We start from the raw sequence: 22767 nt of genomic DNA, 5'->3' as shown, positions 1-22767 counted from the left end.
CCACAGAATGTGGTGATGGCATCTGGCCTGGATGCCTTTTAAAGGGGATTGGACAAGTTTCTGGAGGAAAAATCCATTACGGGTTACAAGCCATGATGTGTATGTACAACCTCCTGATTTTAGAAATGGGCTATGTCACAATGCCAGATGCAAGGGAGGGCACCAGAATGAGGTCTCTTGTTATCTGGTGTGCTCCCTGGGGCATTTGGTGGGCTGCTGTGAGATACAGGAAGCTGGACTAGATGGGCTTATGGCCTGATCCAGTGGGGCTGTTCTTATGTTCTTATGAAGGGAATGTTTGTTCCCTTATCTCAGAGCTGCATTGCCCTTATGTCAGTACTGGTAAGCACTGACATAAGGAGTTAGGATTACTCCCTAAAACTCCAGCCACAATCCCCCATATTAACTATCGTGACTGCTGGGGGGTTGTGACCTACAAGTTGAAGAACACTGTTCTAACCCTCCTAACAACGCCCTTTCTAAAAGCCTCCATTCCACAGTGCATATTTTAAATCTCCCGCTAATTCTCTCTTCTTCTCCTTTTGGATCCTCTCTGGCTAAGGAAAATCAGCCTAGCTGGCAACCTGACTCTCACTCTTTCCTTTCCCTCCTTGAACCTGTGTCGGTCCAAACAGACAGAAGCTTTTCCCATCCCTACCTGGAGATGACAAGGATTGAACCTGGGAGCTTCTATATCCAATGCATCTGTTCTATCACTGAACCCCCTCTGAACTCAACTGGTCTTTAGAAATAAGTGCACAATCCTAACCCACTTTCCAGCACTGACTTAGCTGTGCCTATGTGGCATGCACTGCATCCTGCAGTGGAGAGGCAGTCAAGGATGCTTCCTCAAGGTAAGGGCATGTTTGTTGCCTTAACTTGAATTTGCATTGCGGCTAGGCCAGTGCTGGAAAATTGGTTAGAATTGCACCCTAAGTCTCTTTAGATCCAGTAATATCCACAGTCCATAACATACATTTTCTCAGGAGCCAAGAGTCTTATGTTCAGTTCAGTTCAGTAGACCTTTATTGGCATAAAGAGTCTTATGTTCTACATTCCCATCCTCACATGCATGAGCCAGGTTGGGAACAGAGGGAATTTCTTCCCAAAGGGTCCTACTGCAAATGGACTAACTTTTTGCGTGAGCAAAACATCCCTTCCATTAACAGAGGAATCTCCCAGGAGTGGAAGCACTAGTCAGGATGCTGCCCGTGATTTTGAAGATTCCTCTCATTAGAGTCCTAAGCAGAGCATATCGCATCATTAAGTAGGTACATTTTTTATACTAGGTTTCGTAACCAGCAGCCTTTAGCCATCTTGTCATACTGAATGAGATGTCTGCGCAAAACCTACACTGGAAGTGTGACTAATACAGGGGAAACCTAGCGTTATGTAAATGTTTTGACCTTTTATGCAGTTCTTTAGTACCAGAGTTTGCAATTTGACATCTGGACTTTATATGGTTTATGAACAAATAGGTTTGAAAGATCATATTGAATACATCTTAGGATTGAGTCAAAACAGATCTAGAAGTTTCGCAGTCTTAGACCCAGACCAAACATGCAGGGCTTAAGTGGGAAATCACATCCTTGAGTCACACCTTTGAATATCAACTGATGTAGGACTTGCACATTTGCTCCAATCCAGGGATTTGTGTTAGGAACCAGGAGTGTTAGTCCCTCTCCTGTTGCCACCAATTGTCCTTAAGCTGTCTTCCTGTGTATCCCAGCAGTATTTGCCTGCCAAAAGGGGCAGGGGTTTCTCTCCCCCCCCCACCAAGAGTTTGCCCTTCTGAGGCAGTAAATGTCCTAGTCCTGCCAACAGTCCCCTGGAAACAATCTAGGATACCATCTCACACCTTCCCTGAGTCAAAACTCATGGATATCAGACAACCACATGCGTTTTCCAATTAGTCAATCAAAAACCCCATGGAAGCCTCCAACCTCACAGATTACAATATGGAAAAGGTACTTGGCTTATTCTTTGGGAAAATTCATGGATAAGGAAACCCATGTGGGTTTTGTGTCCAGACATGTGCTACATCCATGGGAAATCATGTTGATTTCCACATGGGTTTTTGCACATTTGTTCTGGGCCTTATTTGTAGGATGTAAAATTGGATTTCCCCCCATCAGTACTTTAAGCAGGCAGACAATGCAGTTCCCCACTCTGTGGGTGATGGTTCCCTCTCTTTGACAGTAGAGAGACAGTATGTAGCTCATATAACATTAACAGCCCAATCCTAACTCCATTCTCAAGCAGTGGCAGTGGTGCAAGGTTCTGCTGCATCTTGTGGGGGAATTTTGGCTGCTGGAAGTCTTCTTGGTGTAAGGGGACACATTTATCCCCTTGCCCCAGGATAAGTCCCAAGCATCCAACAGCCGATATCACTGATGCAAGCCCAAGTTGATCTGTGTTGGCAGGTCAGGCCTGGGATGGGGGATAGGATACGGTACGCACCAGCACCACCAATCCTGCCCCCCTCCCAGGCCCAGTGCTGGAGATAATGGCCAAAATGTTTAGTGGGGTGGGGCACTTCCCTTATGAGGAAAGGCTACAGCATTTGGGGCTCTTCAGTTTAGAAAGAAGGCACCTAAGTGGGGACATGAGTCAGACATATAAAATCATGTATGGAGTGATAATTTAGGTTGTGTTTTTTTTAATCGTACAAGTAGTTGCATTAATAACTGTTTTGTCTGACCATATAATCTCATGGTTTTTCAGCATCTCCTAGAGTTCCCTCAGGTAGTTTTTATTTTAGCTACATCATCAGCCTTGTAAAATTTGTACTGCTGTTGAAGGGCCATGATGGAATTACTTGCGTTCTTGCCTCCAGCTATGCTGCTATTCACCCCCAATATGATGAGCTGCTGCCTTGAGGCAGGAACTCAAGGAATCGAATAAAAGGCACACAGGGCCAGCTCCCTAAATCTAGCCCAAGGACTGAAGAAGCAGCAGTGAATACCACTCCATCAGCGTTCCGTCCCTTCTGATGACATAGTTACACAAGACTGCCGTGGCTCCCTACATTTCATCCTCCAAGCCAATAGGCTAGTCTTCTGTCCATCCTTTAGTTCTTCCACAGGAAGGAAGATCTCTAACAGCAAAATGCCTCTTCTCAATTAGGATGGCTTTGAAGCAGTGGTTTCCAAACTGTGTGCCGCAGTACCCAATGGCACTGCCACAAACTCACAGGGGCACTGTAGGATGTCCCCAGCAGCCTTTTCTTACCACCTCTCCCAGGCACTGCCATCTTAAACTGCGCGAGACCTCATGTGATTCAAGAAGAGCCAAGTGATGATGCTGCCACAACAAGACTCCATGACCACAGGGCACTATGACGGCAGTAAGTTTGGGAACTACTGCTCTATAGGGTGCCATGGCACATCTTACCATCTGGATCAAAGCAGTTTACATAAACAAAGCTACTTTCTGTAAGATATTTACTGATTATTTTAGATGACTTGTGAATATTTATCTAGCACAGGTCCAAGAAGACCTCCCCCGCGCCATGAAGGTTTACTCCCACATAAGGAAACAGTTGTTTGAAGAGACAGTCACAACTACCTTCCCACCACAGAATGCAGCAGAAGCCATTTTGGTGCCATTGCCTGAGGGGAATTGGATTGGTCCAATGGATGTATACATGCATACCAGATTTCATCTTTCTATCTTGGGTAATAATAATAATAATAATAATAATAATAATAATAATAATAATAATAATAATAATAATAATAATAATAATAATAATAAATACAGGTATTTATATACCACCTTTCTTGGTCTTTATTCAAGACTTTATTCAAGGCAGTTTACATAGGCAGGCTATTTAAATCCCCGTAGGGATTTTTACAATTGAAAGAAGGTTCTATCTTTCAAGAACCACAACATTCAGATGTTTCTTTCTGATCTGGTTTCACATTCTGGCCTCCATCCTCCCACGCTCAGAGCAGATGGAATAACTCGGCTCAGCTTTTCTGCTGCTTCAAGGTCGCACAGTGCCGGTGGCCTCGAACTGGCAACCTTGTGGATGTTATCTTCAGGCAAATGGAGGCTCTACCCTCTAGACCAGACCTCCTGCCTGGGTAGGAGCAGCATATGCTTTGAATTCCATTTTTGCAAGGGGGAGAGAAAAAAAAAAATCAAGATGCTATGGACTACACATATACCACTTTTTCAGGGCTCTTCCGCTGTGTAATCATTCAAATAACCTGAGCGAAGGCCAAATTCTCACTAGAATTGCACTGGCACATGGAGGGGGTTTGCGACAGTGCAACAGTGTTCCACTGTTCGAAAACAGTTGTTGATTAATGAGCAGCACCCTGCTGGCATCCGTTTTGTGAGTGCTGCCACCAAAGCTGGTAAACCAGCGGTGGACATGGAACATGGGCAGAACGCGGAGGAACAGGGGAGTATCTGGTTGGAGAAGGGCCAGAACAGAGCACATATCAGTGGCAGTGACTTGAACCAATGCCCTTGCCTCATTTTTTCCGTGTTCCATCTCACTCACTTAGGACCTTCTCCAGCACACATGTAAGGTGACCCATTGGGCTAACAAAGTTTTACCCCCAGGTAAAGGAACAAATGTTTCCTTACCTGGAGCTCTGTGACTGCCCTCCCACAAGATGCAGCGCATGCTCCAGTGATACAGCTGCATTGGCAGAAGTGGTATTTAGTTACCATTGAACTGCCTCTCACGCAATAAAGCCAACATGTCTTCACACACATGTTATATAAGAGATGGTTTATGCATAGAGATTTACACACAAATTTATTAAGTAACTTCACCTGACGTAGTAGATAATTTGTAATAATCTAGATCTGGGGAAAAATTTTTCTTGTGCATTTAATGTGGAACACTTACTGGGTCACAGCTTGAGAGGGAAAGAGGAAGAAGGATCAAGGATACTAGCACAACTTAAAGAATCTACCATTTAAAGAGACCATTTTGGGTTTGCATTTCCCAGGTGACCTCAGGAAAACACCGGTCATCTTTCAACTAAAACTATTTTATGTGGAATGAATCCAGAAGTGTAATGTTCACCACTGTTTTCACAGTGTCTTTAAATCTGATTTATACTAGTCAACTCCAAATGCGAGCCCATCTGTTGACATCAGCCTAAATTGCCCACAGTAATGACTCAGGGCTTTTAAAGGTCACTCTGGCCTGATGTTTGGTTATTAGTCACCATCAGCAAAGGAGCTCTCACAATAAATATAGATTAAATGGAAAACACTGCAGACTTCAACAGAACTAGTACAAGAACAGCAGAATCACTAATTTCTTCTTTCTAGCTTTCTTAGCGTAACTCTTGCACAGTAGGCTGAGATACTGTGCACGCTCAAGATCCAGCCCCATTTGAGTCAGTGAGAATAACTGCTGAGTAGGTGTGCATGGGATTAGTTTAGGATTGGCCTGGAGATTTTAGGGATCAGCAACAATTTCCGGGTAACTACTGGAAGTGATCCTGGGACTTTCAGCAGGGCTACCTTGTCTCAAAGACCTCACATCATGCTGGAAATGAAAATCTCCAGGACTAGATTCAGTCAGGGATGGCCTGAACCCTAACAACTCCAGCATGATGTTTGCAACACACATAGCGACATTTGAGATATCACGTAGGAGTATGGACATATAAAAGTTATATTACAATGAGTCATTAATACAGCTCTTCCAGATATTACATTGGTTAAAGAATAGTCTATAATATGCCATACAGACTAAATGGAAGAGATACAATTAAGGTTTTTTCAGCATTTCTGAAGGTTTTGCCCTTGATCTATGAATTTGTCTAACTCAGTAGTTGCCAAAGTTGCTGTCCGACGGACCACCAATCCCCATTTGGACTGGAGCTTACCATTCTGCCTCCACACTGCTCATATTCTGAGTAGATCTGAGCACTGGGATGTTCTGGGCAGTCACATCTATTGCCAGGTATTCCAGACAGCTGTGCAATAAAACATCCAGGCAGACGCAACTGCCCAGAGCATCCTGGTGCCCAGATCTACTCAGAATATGAGCCACATGGAGGTGGAATGGTAAGCTCCACTCATGGAGCGGAAGGCTTTCCCCAAACCCTGGGTCCAGCCCCCAGGCCGGGGTATGGAGGAGCCTGATCTCACCTACTGAAGTTGGAGAAGCAGAGATGAATTTGCAAAGGATTATAATCCTTTTAATCCTAATTAGTGAAATCAGTCTATAAATTGCCATTGAAGTACATTATCTTTTATTTAAAAAATTAAAATATGGGTTTTAGCATGTTTTTGATTATCATAATATTTTAATTTATTAATTTTAAGAATATTTTAATTTGTTTGGTTAATTCACTGACCAGGGACAGTTACAGATTTAGGGTACAATCTTATACATGTCTACTCTGAAGTAAGCCCCATTGTGTTCAATGGGATTTACTCTCCGGAAAGTGCGTATAGTATTGCAGCCCTACAGTCCTTTAAGTGCTTCATCTTCCACCGGCTGCAGCATCTTGCATACCAAGATACTGCACTTACATACCATCAATTACATTATACAGGACATGTATTGGAACTGAACTGTTAAATGTTCAAGGCGTCTGAACATTTCAATCAAAACCAGTTACATTGTATATGCCAAAGCAGTATTTTTCTCTACTTTTATATACACTGGGTTGATCCAAGTGAATGCCTTTGAGCCAAAATGCAATTAGTACGAGCTCTTCGTTACAATCTTTCAACTGCTGTTTGCATATAATTAACATTACCGCAATATTTGTAATACCCACTGTAACATTTTTTGGGCAGAAGGTGAAACTGAGCAAATGATACCAGCTATCCCTGTGCAACAGCAACAAAAAATCTGTCATTTTTAATTGGATGTTTACAAAGTAATAAACCTCCACAATCATAAGAAACTGACTAATCTCCAATACGTTTTGGGTGCAGGTCTAACACATTTGAATTGACTATGCAACTAAAAGTCCATGCCCCTCGGTGTATAAGGCTCTGATTTTTCCAAACAAGATAAAAGGCATTCTTTCGAGAATATATTGCCATCTTTTAGAGTAGAAATCATTTGCTGGAGTGAAAACTAGATAGGAGCTCTTCAGTGTCTGAATACTGTCCCATTTAATCTGGGAGCACTGTTGCAATTTATGCAATATGCTGCTCTAAAGGTTAACATGAAAGCATCCAATCTCTTTCCCCAAATGTCAGCCAAACACTTTATATATTTCTTCCCATCCCCTTCTGAATTCTCTTCCATTAAATTAGTTCAGCTGTCTCTGCCATCAGAATTTAAGAGCTTAGTTGCAGAGCACATGTACATCAAGATCTGCCACTCACAGATAAGGTGAGTGAAATATTTGTGTAAATAAAATGTGAAAGTAGGAGAGGGGATGAAGCATGGAATCTCTAGGCTCTAAAACAGCTCGCAGAGCCCTAGAAATTAACTCACAACTTTTAAAAGCAGAAAAGGATTAAGCCGAAAGATGCCATGGGCTTACTTCTGAGTAGACCAGCATAGGCTTGGGCTGCAAATTTCATGACCACCCAAGGCAGCTTACACATCTCAGCGAAAAACAAGAATGAAATTAACATCCCCGTTTTTCTTCCGAGGCCTCTTTTCATAATTTCTCCTGGTTTTCAAAGGTGTATTTGTGTACCACTTTCAGGGATTGGATGAGCCCACTGGATTCTGTGATTGTTCTGTGATTGTTCGGATCTGTGGATTGTTGCAATGTTGATCCAAGACATTCCATGGCATTCTCTTGAGGGATGGGATTTTGGAATTACCCCCTCTTAAAGGTCAATGAAGAAAGTATGTCGGGGGAGGGGGAAGAGAAAATTTATGTTTTGTATATACTTTATACTTATCACCCTAAGGTAATTTTATACAATATTTTTAATAATTTTGTGATCTGTCACATGAGGTCAGGTGTGGAATTTTCCATTTGTGGCATCACAGTGGCCCTCAAAAAGTTTCAGATTTTGGAGCATTTGGGTTAGGGATGTTTATATAGAAGAGTTTATAGAACTTTTATAGACAGTCTGTACTCATCTACCTCTTCCTAGGAAAAGCAGGAAAAGGGATTGCCCAGCTTCCTTTTTTCTGGCTGGTTGTGCACATGTGACCCCTTTCACCCTTCAAACTTTACTGTTGGAATTTCTAGTGCAATTTTGGAGATTTTATAGAACTTTTATAGACAGTTCTGTACTCATCTACCTCTTCCTGAGTAACCAAGCATGCAGCAAAGAAACAGGAGCAAAGATGTAAAATGGAGACAGAATTCTTCTAGAAAATGCTGTATATTACAACAGACCATGTTGTATTCCAACAATAATATCTGCATCAGAGATATATACACGTGCCAGTCAAGCTCATAACCAAGGAGATCAAATGCTAGAGAATGCCCTTAGCAAATGTAAATCCACAAGGGAGGAAATTACGTTTGGTTTCTATCACAGTTTGTTTTCTGTGTAAACTTCCATTGAAAGAACTAGTACTAAAACTTCGATTTGAGTTTTACAATTAGACTTGCTGTAGAAATGTCATAATCAATTGATTATAAGTTGGCAGAAATGGGAACTTTGGGTTAACTTCTGTCATTTTGTTATGCGAAGGGGATGTTTTCGCACACTACCGCTGTTATTTGTTAAAGGTAAACTTCTGTTTTGAAAATGGAGGTATTCTCCAAAGTTCTATGCCTTCAGGCTGACGGTGGACAAATTATGTATTACCCATTACATTTGGCAATGCGGTGACCTGACCTTTGTCAGGGAAGAAGAGCCTCCGGGTGAAATGGCTGACCTTTTAATATTTCAGTGCACTGGAGAAATAAGCTTTGCAATAAACGGGGGCACAACACAACACTGTTCCGAAGGGAAACTGTTCTGACCATTCAGAAGGCACGTGCTGAGTAAACATATTATAAGTGCAGGTTTTTCCCTTTACTAAGCTTCTTTCTTACCCCAGGCTGATGTAGCTTGGTTTTGTGAAACTGTGACTACAAACTAATAAATTCCTGGAGTAAAATCTTGACCTAGTTAAAGAAACTCAACTTTCTTACAGTAGCATCCTAGCGCAAAGCACTAAGGTAAAGGCATAGCTCAGATATAGTTTATATAGGCTTTATAACTGGAGTCACTATATCATTTTTGCTGATGGTATCAGCACAGATTCTAGTTAGCAGTGTGTCATAGAAGTCCCGGACAAATTCTAATAGTTTAAGGCTGCAATCCTAACCACACTTTCCTGAGAGTAAGCCCCATTGAACAAAATAGGACTTACTTCTGAATAGACCTGGTTAGGATTGTGCCCTTACTCAGCTGTGGCATGACCCAGAATGCCTCCCAATGCCACTCTAGACCCACCGCCTCTGCACAGTGTTTTGTGTTTTTTTTAAAAGCAGCCACTTATTGTGCTTCATGCATGGTTTCTTCAGTTATGGAAGTTCAGGACTTCCATGTTTGGTTTAAAGGGACCATGCACATGAATGAAATCCTTCATTTGCACAGCCTCTGTAAATCAAGCTGAAGTCTTGCACTTCACTGTTTGAAGAAACTGCATGAGGAATGAAGGAAGGATACAGGTGACTGCAACCAGGGCAGGGTGCATAGGACTGAAGGAGGCATTCTAAGAACTAGATTTGTACAGATTTGAGTTGTACATTTAACCAGAAATAAAACCAAGAGCACTACTATTCAGGCATTATCAGATCATCATACTTGCAGACCTTCTCTACGTGCAAATTCTGTATCTAGCTTAGCTACTTTAAAAATGGTTTAGGCACCAAAGGAGTAGAGGTCTTCTGCAGTCTGCTAACCTTGACGGCTATGCGGCCTCTGTGAACATCACTTGTAATTTTTTGTAAGAAATTATTCATTCTCAACTTATATATTTTCCATGAAGTCATATGCCTTTGTGAGACATTCTTATTACTTTCTTTCCATGACCTACCTTCTCAGGTTGATAGGCTGAAGATATAGATGAGATAATCTTATTGGTTTGCCAGCCCTGTCGCAGGGGCACAAGGTCCTCAGCCAATACCTGATCTCACTGACCTCAGACACTGGCCCTTGCCCAGTGCAAGTCCTCCACTTCTTCAAATGGATTAAAACATGATAAAGTATCCATTCTGCTCTACTTAGCACACATAAACTTATTTACTATACTCTACCCCCACATGCCTGACCATCTAGTTCAAAGGTTCTCAAATTTTTGGTGCAGGGCCCCACCTTTTAGAATGACAGTCTGTTGGGACCCACTGGAAGTGGTGTCTTTAACCTCGAAGTGATATCATGGCCATAAGTGACGTCATCAAGCAGGAAAAAATTTTTTAAAACCCATATGACAAAAACAAACGCATCGGTAAAGCAGCTACCACGTTTTCCAGACTCACAAAGAGAGTCTGGTCCAACAAGAAGCTGACGGAACATACCAAGATCCAGGTCTACAGAGCTTGCATCCTGAGTACACTTCTGTACTGCAGCGAATCATGGACTCTTCGCTCACAACAGGAGAGGAAACTGAACGCTTTCCACATGCGCTGCCCCCGACGCATTCTCGGCATCACCTGGCAGGCCAATTTCCAAACAACACAGTCCTGGAACAAGCTGGAATCCCTAGCATGTATGCACTGCTGAAACAGAGACGCCTGCGTTGGCTCAGTCATGTTGTGAGAATGGATGATGGCCGGATCCCAAAGGATCTCCTCTATGGAGAACTCGTGCAGGGAAAGCGGCCTACAGGTAGACCACAGCTGCGATACAAGGACATCTGCAAGAGGGATCTGAAGGCCTTAGGAGTGGACCTCAACAGGTGGGAAACCCTGGCCTCTGAGCGGCCCGCTTGGAGGCAGGCTGTGCAGCATGGCCTTTCCCAGTTTGGAGAGAGACTTGGCCAACAGTCTGAGGCTAAGAGGCAAAGAAGGAAGGCCCATATCCAGGGAGACAGACCAGGGACAGACTGCACTTGCTCCCAGTGTGGAAAGGATTGTCACTCCCGAATCAGCCTTTTCAGCCACACTAGACGCTGTTCCAGAACCACCTTTCAGAGCACGATACCATAGTCTTTCGAGACTGAAGGTTGCCAACAACAACTAGAATGACAAAATCAAATTTAAGTAAGCAAATTAAAAGTTTACAATAGGTTTAAAAATTTATTTAAAATACAGAAGAACCCTCTCAACACTCCCAAGCAGTTGCTGATCCATTTTTTAAAAATTCCCCACAGGCTGCAATCCCATTCACACTTACCTGGGAGTAAGCCCCAATGATGATCATTGTTTAACGTTAAAGCATTAAACATTGTAGCCTGTTAAAACTACAGCTCTGTAACATTTCCCCAAATACAGTCACATACCAGTCTAATATATTAAAAATAAAATATTGAAATGAATGGAGACGCAGCTGAAATTGGCTTGCAACGCACCTAGTGGGTCCATACCTACAGTTTGAGAAACACTGATTTACAGTCCAATCTTGAGCTTCCCAGCAGCTGCTGGAGCAGTGGCAACAAAACGGCTACCAATGTGTCCAATTGGTGCCAGGAAGCAGCTGGAGATCTTCTCGGGGAAAGGGGACTTTCATTTCAAAATGGTAAATTGGTCCAGGTTCAATCACAGCCCATCCTGACACATCCTGAGCAGGGAGAGTGGGCTAATTGTCATTTGTTTGTCAAATGAATTCCATTTGGAAAGCAATGAAACCTCCAAGCTAATTCTTTTAAGGTGAGCTGGTAGTTGTATAATGAAAACTGAGCCTGTGTTAACATTCCGGCTGAGTCTGCCACAGGGCGTATAGTGATGGAACTTAAGTATAGTAATGTTCCATTGGGCACAATGGCACCAAGTCTGCTCTTTAGCCTTACAGACACTTTCTTTGCATTTAAAAAAAAACTTTATCAAAGCACCATGGCAGTGTAGAAAATGTCAAAGTGAAATGCACTGTAGGCAAATTGTGATTTCATTAAGTTTAAATTGATTGCTTTTGACGGATGTATTACCATGCTTGTTAAGAGCCAGTAATTTGGAATCTCTGCTTGCCTGGTAAAATAGCTTTGTCTCCTTGCATAACACTTTCTATACGTATTTTGAAAGACCACAGTTCATTCGAAGAAAAGTGGGATTCCATTTTATTTTTCTAAAATTTAAAATATTCAACAGCAGCCTTGTGGACCTTGTGGGGTCCAGATAGTGGACAGCCTTGTGGACCTTGTGGACAGATAGTCTTGTGCACTGATCCTGAGTGTTTTGTTAGTTTCCTTGGTAGTTAATTGCAGCCTTAATATATGTTATTTTCACAACTCTTTTGCTACTTTCGTCCCCTTCCCCCAGGGAAAGCCCCATACCGTACAATGGAGCTTCTCAAGTCTGTACTGGCTATTTTACTGGTGCAGACTTGAAGAACTCTGTATTGGGCCTTCCAGCCCAACACAGAGTTCAGGATATGCTCTGCCAATCCTGCCCCTTCCCGCTGTGGTTCCCCCACCCTGCCTTAACCCTACCCTCCTCCCGTCCCCCAGAGGCTGCACTTCCACCAATGGTCACACCCCTGGCAGTGGTGCGTCCTCCTTCTCCCAGCGCTGGGCCTGGTACCTCATTGGTGTGGCTTCAGCACCAGTGCTCTCTGCTCTGGGTGCCATAAACATGCTTTACAGCACATTAACAGCCACCTGCACCAGGAAAAGGGCTCAGCACCAGCACTGGGCCCCTAATTGCTTATGAGTTTGGGACCCCATGGCCACTGATATAAGATCACTTAGCAGGTGCAAGGTACAGGGTCTTTTCTGTAGCAGCATCAAGACTTTGGAACTCCCTGCTCCAGAGGATGCACCAGATGGTCTACGATGGTGACTTTTAAACAGGCAGCAAAGATTCTCCTGTTCTGCCAATTTTTATTATTATTTTATTATTATTTATTTTATTAATTTGTACCCCGCCTTTTTGCCCAACGGGCACACAAGGCGGCTAACAAACAGTTTAAAAATACAATATGAAAAACAGTTAAAAACAATTTACAATGATTAAAAAGCTAAAAACAAAACAAAACAAACCCCGTGGATTTTCATATAAAAAGCAAGAAAAGCAAGAACGCCAGCCAGCCTGTCAACAATTAAAAGCTTTTTGAAATAAAAAGGTCTTCAGTCCACGCCGAAACATTAGCAACGAGGGAGCAGTTCTCAGTTCTAAGGGGAGGGTATGCCACAGTTCGGGGGCCACCACCGAGAAGGATTTTATTCGATTTTACTACATATTTGCCTTATTCCCTGCCACTTACTGTTTTAATTAGTTTTATTATTTTATTCTCTTTGCAGTTTGTCATCTTGAGAGGTTTTTAACAAGAAGCATAAGATAAAAATATTTAAATAAACGTGACAGTGGTAATAGGCATCAGATGCGTTTGCAAGTCCATGATCAATACTGTAACTTAATAAAAGGACCTAAGACCACAATCAGAAGCAGTATGTGATGCTCATTCACATAAAATCTAGTCAGTAAATTCTTTAAAACATCAACTAGATTTTAAAAGAAAAGATACTCTAAATTCAGGTAAATGAACCCATGTAGTAGGTGGGTAATATCTAAAAATGGAAGAAAATTCATTGCACACTTACTGAAGTGACTGCAAACAATTCCAGATCCATTCTTTTGTGAATGAAATATGATCCTATGAAAAGGGCGTCTGCCTGTAAAATTATGTAAAACAATCCTTTTAAATTTATAGCGTGCACTTTCCTATTTTAACTATAAAATACCATCCATGGGGAGGCAACAATTTCCATCACAAATCATAAAAACATTGTAGTTCGTAGTGACATTAAGATTAATTTAGTGGTGCAACAAGGAACATATGCGATCTGATGCTATGTATATCTATCAAAGAAGTTGGTGAACAGCAGGGACTGTGATGGGTAATATTTGAGACAGTGTAACTAAAATTAACATCGTGTAAATGGCAAGAGACCATGAGAAAGAGTTCTTAGTGGTGGTTTTTTTTTCTTTCTTTCTTTTTCTTTTTAAAGTGTAATCCATATGGGTACTGGTATAAATATCCACAATATTCTGGTGCACCTGTTTCTAAGAATTTGCTTTTTTGGGTTAGATATGATTAAGTGTGGGTGCCATATTGAATCACACCATATCATACCTAAGCTGAACAAGCAAATTTCTCATGGATATAGCTCTGCCTATCAAGCTCCAATCCAGCTAGGCTGCAGCAAGAGAGTGAGGCCCACTCCATTGTTCCGACATGGCCAACTATGAGTTTACACTATAAGTAAATATTCCTCCATTTTCCCTTCTTTCACCCCCTACCCTGGTTGTCTCCCTTGTGTGTCTTTTTAGATTGTGAACTGCTTTATGAAAAGAGAACCATCTTCTACTTTCTTTCCTATATATATATATTGCACCAATAACTTCTTTTTAAAAGAATGTATAAATATGCTAGCTAAATAGTTCTTAACCACTCATGAACCCTTTGGGCCCTGCACTTGCCTGATCTTGTCTGATCTTGGAAGTTAAGCAGGGTCAGGTCTGGTTAGTACTTGGATGGGAGACCGCCTGGGAATACTGGGTGCTGTAGGCTTATACCATAGTCTTTCGAGACTGAAGGTTGCCAACCATGGGCTCTTTGAAAAGACAGTAAAATTATGAAAGACCATTGTTTTGGTACGTCCTCGTTGTTCCCCTATAGTTTTTTAAATTATATCCATTATGTATAAGAACTGTATTACCCATATGTTTTAGAGATAGATTTTTCAAATGAATGTCAGGAATATGTCAAACATATCTTTTCCTCAAAAATCTCAGGAGAAACGGTTAAAAATGTTATCATATTGGCCTATTAACATATATTTATGCAGATAGCTAAATCATGTTAGGCATGATTTTGCCCATAAAGAATCCCTACCAAATATCAGATGTTACAGTTAACACCTTTATTTTGTCAAAAGAAAATAGTGTCAATCAAAACACATTATATTTTTTTAAAAGCTTCTATTGCACTCATGATTGGTTGGCAACCTTCAGTCTTGAAAGACTATGGTATAAGCCTACAAGCACCCGGTATCCCCAGGCGGTCTCCCATCCAAGTACTAATCAGGCCTGACCCTGCTTAGCTTCCGAGATCAGACGAGATCAGGCATGTACAGGGTAACAGTTGCTGCCAACATATGTTAAAACAATATTAAAATACAAACTTAGGAGCAAATAGAAATTAAGAAAAAAGACATCTGGAATCAAGAGTGTTAGGCAGATATCCAATCCTAAGGCTCATTTACATTTATGTGATCTCACAGCTCTTCTACAAATGCCACCAGCTTCATTAAGACAAAGGTAACTACATTCTTATACAGGGATTTCCATGCAGATCTGCTTTCTCCATTTAAATAAATAATTAATAGAGCAATTTCTGCCAGGAGTGGAATGCCTTGGACACATCCAAACTTCTCCTGTCCTCTGCAGGCTGAACTTTGATGTCAAAAGCAGTATTCCCTTGAAGATCAGATACTATGTTGCCAAAAAGCATTGTGCTCAAGACTGACTGGTGACGTGCAAAAGAGACCAACGAGGTCATTTTGACTGGGGCCAACCACTATTTGGCTCCTCTCCTCCCAGATCCACCTATCAGCAGACATTCAGGGCCAAAAAAAATAGATAAAAACAATAAGCGCAATAAGTAATGTTTAACCCACATATCAAGTTCTATATTCATCATGCCCATCAACATTAACGTAATAAAGCAATCAACACTTACTGCAGGAGTTCTCAGATTGGTAAGTCATGACCCACCACCCTGGGAAGCCCTGTCGTGACCCACCAGCCTGGGAAGACCTCCAGGGGGGAGCCCCACGGAGCCCTCTGCAGGGCTCCCCAAGCCTCCAAATGTCTCAAAATAGCGATTGGAACCCACTTCTGGTTTCATAATAAAAAACCAGAAGAGGGTTCCAATCGCTCTTCTGAGTCATTTGGAGCTCTATGAGGTCCCTGCACCCCCGTTAGAGACCAGCATTGGCTTTAGGTAACTGTAAAAATAAAACCCTGTCCCTGGCAGCAGCTCGATCCTGGTGATCCCTTTGCTGCCTCCTTCCCTCCCCCACAACAACTTACCCTGGTTCTCAAACTCAACCAAGGTAAGTTGTTGTGGGGGAGGGGAGGACGCAGCGAAGGGATCCTCAGGACTGTGCTGCTGCCAGGGGCAGGGTTTATTTTTGAGAGTCTGAGAACTGCTGATGTACTGTATTCAGTCAAAGGAACAATAACTTCAAAATCTTGCCCTTCTCCAAATACCTGTTGGATGAGAAAAATTTATATTGCTGGACCGATGTCAACTGAGAATGAAAGCAAAATCTACTATATTTTCATTGGTCCCAGTTTCATTTTGTGTTTATTTTTTAAATCAAATTCTTGATCCGACTTCTCGCTCTTTATTAAGTTTTAAGGAAGGTAGATGTTTCTTTGGATTTAGTTTCCATTTAAAGAAGTGGTTCCTTTCCAAATGAAGGGGGCAGAAGGACATAAGCCTGGAGTGTATATTTGATATCCTTCCAAGAGCTGTTCCAAAACCTCTGGTCTTGGTGTCATGGGACCCGTGTTTTTAACCAAAGCTTAATCAGGTCTTCCATTGTGAACTGTCAATTAAATGAGCTGAAATGAATGTGCATCATGATGACCGTCATTTTGAATCTAGAAATCAATGTCAAGGAGCATCTGAAGTCACTCAAGTAAATGAGCACCTGTTCTTGGCACATCCAGTGACTGAAGACATTCTGGAATGACCTGAAATGGGAACAGTCCCAACTCCCATAGCTTTGGTGTGGCTGAACCCGTCCTAAGAGTTTTCTTTCTAACCAACATATCAGTCTAGGGAAGCTTCAGCAGTGTTTGAAGCAAGTTTTCCAGGATTTGACAGACGGGGTTTTTAGAAGCATCTATCCAATTCCTCTTTCAATAGATTCTGCTGAGCACAATTATGCTATATATAGAAATAAAGACAACATGCTCTCTCTCTCTCTCTCTCTCTCTCTCTCTCTCCCCCCCCCCCACCTTCAATCCCTAGTTTCTTTGCCTATACCAGTGGTTCTCACACATTTAGTGGTTCTCACGCATTGGGACCCACGTTTAGAATGAGAATCTGTCAGGACCCACAGGAAGTGATGTCATGACTGGAAGTGACATAATCAAGCAGGAACACTTGGCTGCAATCCTCCTAGGCTGCAATCCTACCAGCTCTTACCAAGGAGTAAGCCCCATTGACTATTATTGTTAAAAAAATATTCATAGTAGCTTGTTAAAAGTACAGGTCTGTAACATTTCCCCAAATGCAGTCACATATCATGGTAGCATCAAGTCTAATATATTAAAAATAAAATATTGAAATGAATGGGGACCCACCTGAAGTTGGTTCATGACCCACCTAGTGGGTCCCAACCCACAGTTTGAGAAACACAGACTCCAGACTGCAGATCTAAAAATATAAGAAAGTGCTAAGATATAATACTATTCATCTTAGCAATTCCATGAGCTAGAGGGCAGCTCACAGCGAAAGAAGGCTAGCTGCCTCAAGCAACGGAGGCAAAAACCATGCCTTTTGTACAGATGACAGAGAATCAATGGCCATCTTTACACAGTTGTCATTTCCAGCAATTCTTCCAACATCTCTGCTAAGATAACAGCTAATCCAGCCTTGAAAATAAGTCCATACAAGGCACCAGTTCAGAAATCTTAGTCATTTGTGACCTAATAACTAGAGTTATGTTACCCTCACTGGTCATCTCACTGGTGATTCTTGGAACAACTAGAGAAGTAGCTGTTTATATAGGTTACTGAGCTAACTAGTAGCCTATGAAAATTTCCTGCTTTTGAAGCCATATATGAAAGGGTTCAGCAGCATCTAGGAGGGGGTCTCAGATGCCTTAAATGCCTCTACAGGACAGAGCGGCTGTGTTCAGCTTGACAGTGACCCACAATATAGATGGGTCTCCATAGCAATGGGACTTCTTAAAAGCATATTAACACATATCATAAAAACAGTAGTCAGATAAAAAGTGGTAAAAAGAGCAAAGTGGAGGGAGCCCTCGTCTCACAGCTCACACGAGAGGTCAAACAGTCACCCTCACACTGAGAGCAGTTGCGTCGGGCCAGTGTGGGCTCCAGTTAGGAGGGCCAGAGGCTCATTGAAGACTGGGGGCTCCCTGAGGGCCGGATTGGGAGACCCCGAGGGCCGCAAGTGGCCCCTGGGCCGGGGTTTGGGCACCCCTGATGTAAACGAATGGCTAATAGATGGTAATTATGAATTGACAGATTTGCAGATATTTGGAAGTCATTTTTAGATCTACGTGCATAGTGTATTTACTGTTTATTCATTAAGATTTATAATGTAGATTGCTATAACTTTATCTTTTTTAACGTAGTGTTGTTATGTATATATAATTATTCTCTTTTTATACCTTCCTTTTCTTTTCTTCTCTGTTCTTTTTAGTTGATTGGACTTTTTTCTTTTCAGTAATAAAGGGTGAAAAAAAAATTGAAAAAAGTCTTTGACAGCTGGATGTCACAATATTTGTTCCATGTCTTTTAGGTTCAGATAGCACTTCAGCATGAACTGGAGAAAGTTTCATCCTCCATATGAAGAATGGGGGGGGGGAGTGTTTAACCATGTCTGGGTTTGTGCTTCCCTGGCATTTACCCAGAGTCAAAAGACACCTATCTAGTACCCAATTTGAATTTGAAGTCCTATAACATAGTGGTTTTCAATCTTTTTCATTGTATACATACATACACTACTCACTACCCATCCTGGCCCCCTCTCAGGACCCAATCTGCCAACACCCTGACACCATCACCACCCACCCCCTGACGTCGTTCTCACTTCCCAGCACTGTTCACTGTAACCAAATATTCTTATCAGAGAGAGCAGAAAAGGTTTCCATGAAACCTGGCACTAGTGAAAGCGCAATTGCTAAGAACCTGAACTTGACTGGGACACAAACTGCTGGTAACTGAAGGGGTACACCAGATGCACTCTTAACCTGGTGGGGCTCTTGTCCACTGGTCTTCAACCTTCTTCATTCCCATAAGTTGCTGTGACCCCACAACGGAGGCTTTGTGACCCCATTGGGGTCATGACCCTAAGGTTGAAGAACATTGCTATAACACATATAAGGAGAAACACGTTACTCATCTCTGTTGTTGCAATCCTAAACACACTTACTAGGGAGTAAATTTCATTGGATGCAATGGTCCTGATTTCTGCATAAACATGCATAGAACTGCACTGTATCCGAATATCCATTCATATATTTGATTAGCTATCACTCTGCTGTGATATAGTTTTGGATGACTTTGGAGAACATACGGCACATAAATGGATATTAGGTGGAACTGAACACAGACAGCTGGCATTTTGCTGAAAAGACTTCAGATCATTGCAATAACAAGAACTATAGCAGAAGCTTTAATTGGAGACGAAATGGGGCTTGAACAGATGTTAAAACAGAGAGCACACATTAAAGATCTGCAGCAAACTTCTCATCAGGAATCTATGAAGACATCCACAACCGATTCCAAAGCCAGCATGTGGTCTTCGATTTCAAAAAGCAAAGGGTTCCTCAGAAATACTTTTTCTGAACCAACAACAAACCCAAAAAAGATTGGTCACAGAACATTCAAATTTAACAACAAAATCTACCCTTGCTCTCCAAGATTTACCTGTTTGTGAGTTTTGTGTGTCTTCTTCTTTAGTTCTTAGCTGGTGCTTTGAGAGCAGGTTGTCCTCTCAGACAGCCCACTGCTAGAGGCCCACTGGGAGCCATGTGTGATTCATGAAATGCTTCCACTCTTGGTGATGGTTGACCATATTTCTTGCCTTGTCTATGGTCAAACACTGGTTCCTTTGGCCTTCCAAAAGTGTTTGAGCCACTTTTTCCTCTGGTGCTGCCCCGAGAGCTCTCTAGTACAGAGGTCGCTCTCGCCAGAGGAGCTTGTGTGGTAGCTCACTGGTGTTCATTCTGCAGACAGGGTCAAACCATTGCAGTCTGCATTTTTGGGTTTGCTGTTCGAGTCATGGTTGATGACTACACCTTATCCGAATTGTCTCGTTACAATGGTGATCACCAAGTGAGACACCCAGGATCTGTCTCAAGCATCTCATTTGGAAGACCTCGAGCTTGTTCATGTCTGATTTGAGCAGAATTTTGAGCATAACCACAATGCAAGCGTAACTTGCACATTTCATCACTACCTGGTCAAAGCTATCTCCTCATTCTCAAGTTTAATTTGGAGTAATGCATAGTCATTCCACTTTGCTTGGGTGACCTGGATCAAATGGGTACTTCACATGCAAGCTTTCTATGTCACCAGCACTGGCGCGGGAAGTATGTAAGGGACCTGCATCAGGCTGCAATCCTATGCACACTTTCCCAGAAGTCAACCCAATTGACACAATGGGAGTTACGTCTGAATAGCCATGTATAGGATTTTGCCCCCTCAGTCACGTGACAGAGAGCATTTGCACAATACACTGATGAAGGGAAGAGCATGTTGCAAAAGGACTGTGTAAATGGGGTCCTGATCATGATGCTTCACTCGTGTTCTGGAGACAAAAAAAAAGTTAAAGGTGCACAAATATGCGACCAATCCACTTCTCCTTTTCTTGAAAAAGTGTGCTGTGTGAGAAGGCAAAAGGTGTTTTGATTTGATGTGACTTCTGCAAGAATCAGCAGCAAAAGAAAGAGGTGAACGCCAGGAAGGTGCTGGAAAGTAGCATTTAATATGAAAATGTCTCTGCTGGCCCAACACAGACTTGCTAGGATAGACCCAATCAATCACTGGTGTAGCTAGAGGGGGTCCAAAGCACTAAGTTTTGCAAACAGCCTCATCACAGCGTGCAAGCACTCCTCGCCTTCCCTTTCGGAGCCATTTCAGCGCATGCCTCTGTTTTACTCCCCACACCTGGAATGGCTCCAAAGGGAAGGGGGAGGGGCCACTTGCATGCCGCAGTGAGGCTCCCTACAAAACTTAGTGCTTTGCACCCCCTCTAGCTATGCCACTGGTCTCAATTGATGGGAATCCACATTGTTGCATGGAATTTTCTTAATGCTCCAAAAGGAAGGTATTTATTAAAATGCCTTAGGGCCAGATCCTAACCAACTTTCCAGCACTTATGCAGCTGCAATGCAGTCCCAAGGTAAAGGAACAACCATTACCTTAACCTGAGGAAGCCTCCATAACTGCCCTACCAACACAGGATGCAGTGCACACCTCATTGGCATGGCTGCATCAGTGCTGGAATGTTGGATAGGACTCGGCCCTTAGGCAGCAACATTTTTATATTAAATTCTGTTTTTAAGCACTTTCTTGGAGTTTGTCTTCTCTTTCTCTTGCTGCTGGTTTGGTGTCGCCCCCTTTGCCTTCTCTGGGTTTTGCATGGACAAAACAGCTGAACAGAGAATCCGTTTCCAAATGTACAGCATATGCATGAATTAGTACCAAACAAGCATGGTTGGAGTAGAAGATATGGGGACACACAGTGGTGTCAATAGGATTTGCATCACCCAGTATGGGAGACCAGAGCATCACCCCCATGATAGACCTCCATTCATGCAGTGGATGGTGCAACACCCCAGGTGGTGGGCGTGGTGATGCACCATGGCCCTGCCCCACTGGTTTTTTGGCTATACCTTTTCATAGAATAGAGATATTTCTAAAAATACCAAGATTTTAAAAATTGGGGCCAGTAATGGTGTCACCCCCCTCGTGTATGTCACCTGGTGCAGCCTGCGCCCCTAGTGATGTCACTGAGGACATTTAGTGTGGAGTAGGCCACAGTTGTATCTCTATGAGAGGGCAGACTGGTTTGTGAATTAAAGGGTGATTGTGTGGACTGCACGGTGGCTTTGCACCACAGATTCTCATTGGAGTATACAGTGTGTGACTAAAAGAGGAGGCTCTCTCTAAAGGAAACATTCTGTGCCAATGGATTATCCCCGTGGGTCACTAATGGATTCTTCACACATCTGAGAATGATGTTAAGATGCTTCTGAAGTGCAATGTGATTCCAGCTGTAGCTATTACCTACTGCTCATGTTTCCTTTGTCAGACTCTTGGGAGTTCCCCAACAGCCTCTTAGCAAGCTGATGATGGAACGACCTGTTGTAAATTTCAAAAGTGATGATAAAGTTGATGTTTCTAGGTGAAGTGGAGAAGGACCCTCCTGATCAGAACAGAGCTTTAGACCATGATCTTTTCTGCAGAGCAAATGCCAGCAGCAGAATGGCACCTAACGAAAGAACTTAACACACTGTAAATTTTCCTGGTGTATTTCAGTCTGATTTAAGAGTATCTTTCAGTGTTGACAGTGCCCACATTTCAAGTGTGACCTTATCATAGATAAGGGCTTGTAATAAAATAGGAGGAGCTGTGAAAACACTAAAATCTTAATTAGAAAAGGGAAGATACAGCGCTGTGGAATGGTCAACACCAAGTCCAATGAGACTGGTTTAACATGATCCTCATTACATGCTATGTCTCTTGTTAATTCATCATATATGTTGATGTAGCAATGTTAGCCCAAATGATGGTGCTCTCATTTGGTCTTTCTGGTTTGGTGTGGTGTGTTCAGATCTGCTGTTTCATGTCTGATGCAGCAACAGCAGTGAAGGAAACTATGGCCTTGCTGTGTGCAAGGCTTTTTATAGGCCTTGAGCTATTGCAAGACTATCATTCATTCATATAAGTTCAATCTCTAATATATTCATTTATGCAAATTTATTCAAATTTGAAATCTAAA

General features: G+C 42.3%; 1 pseudogene; it reads right to left on the bottom strand.

Moving 5' to 3' along the window:
• Window positions 1–15028: 15028 nt before the first annotated feature.
• On the bottom strand, window positions 15029–15146 carry LOC136657699 (5S ribosomal RNA; annotated as a pseudogene).
• Between the last annotated feature and the right edge of the window lie 7621 nt (window positions 15147–22767).

The sequence above is a fragment of the Tiliqua scincoides genome, chromosome 7, assembly GCF_035046505.1.
Source record: "Tiliqua scincoides isolate rTilSci1 chromosome 7, rTilSci1.hap2, whole genome shotgun sequence".
NCBI lineage: Eukaryota > Metazoa > Chordata > Lepidosauria > Squamata > Scincidae > Tiliqua > Tiliqua scincoides.
Note: the sequence above shows the minus strand (reverse complement) of the source record. Positions and strands in the feature narration are given on the sequence as shown.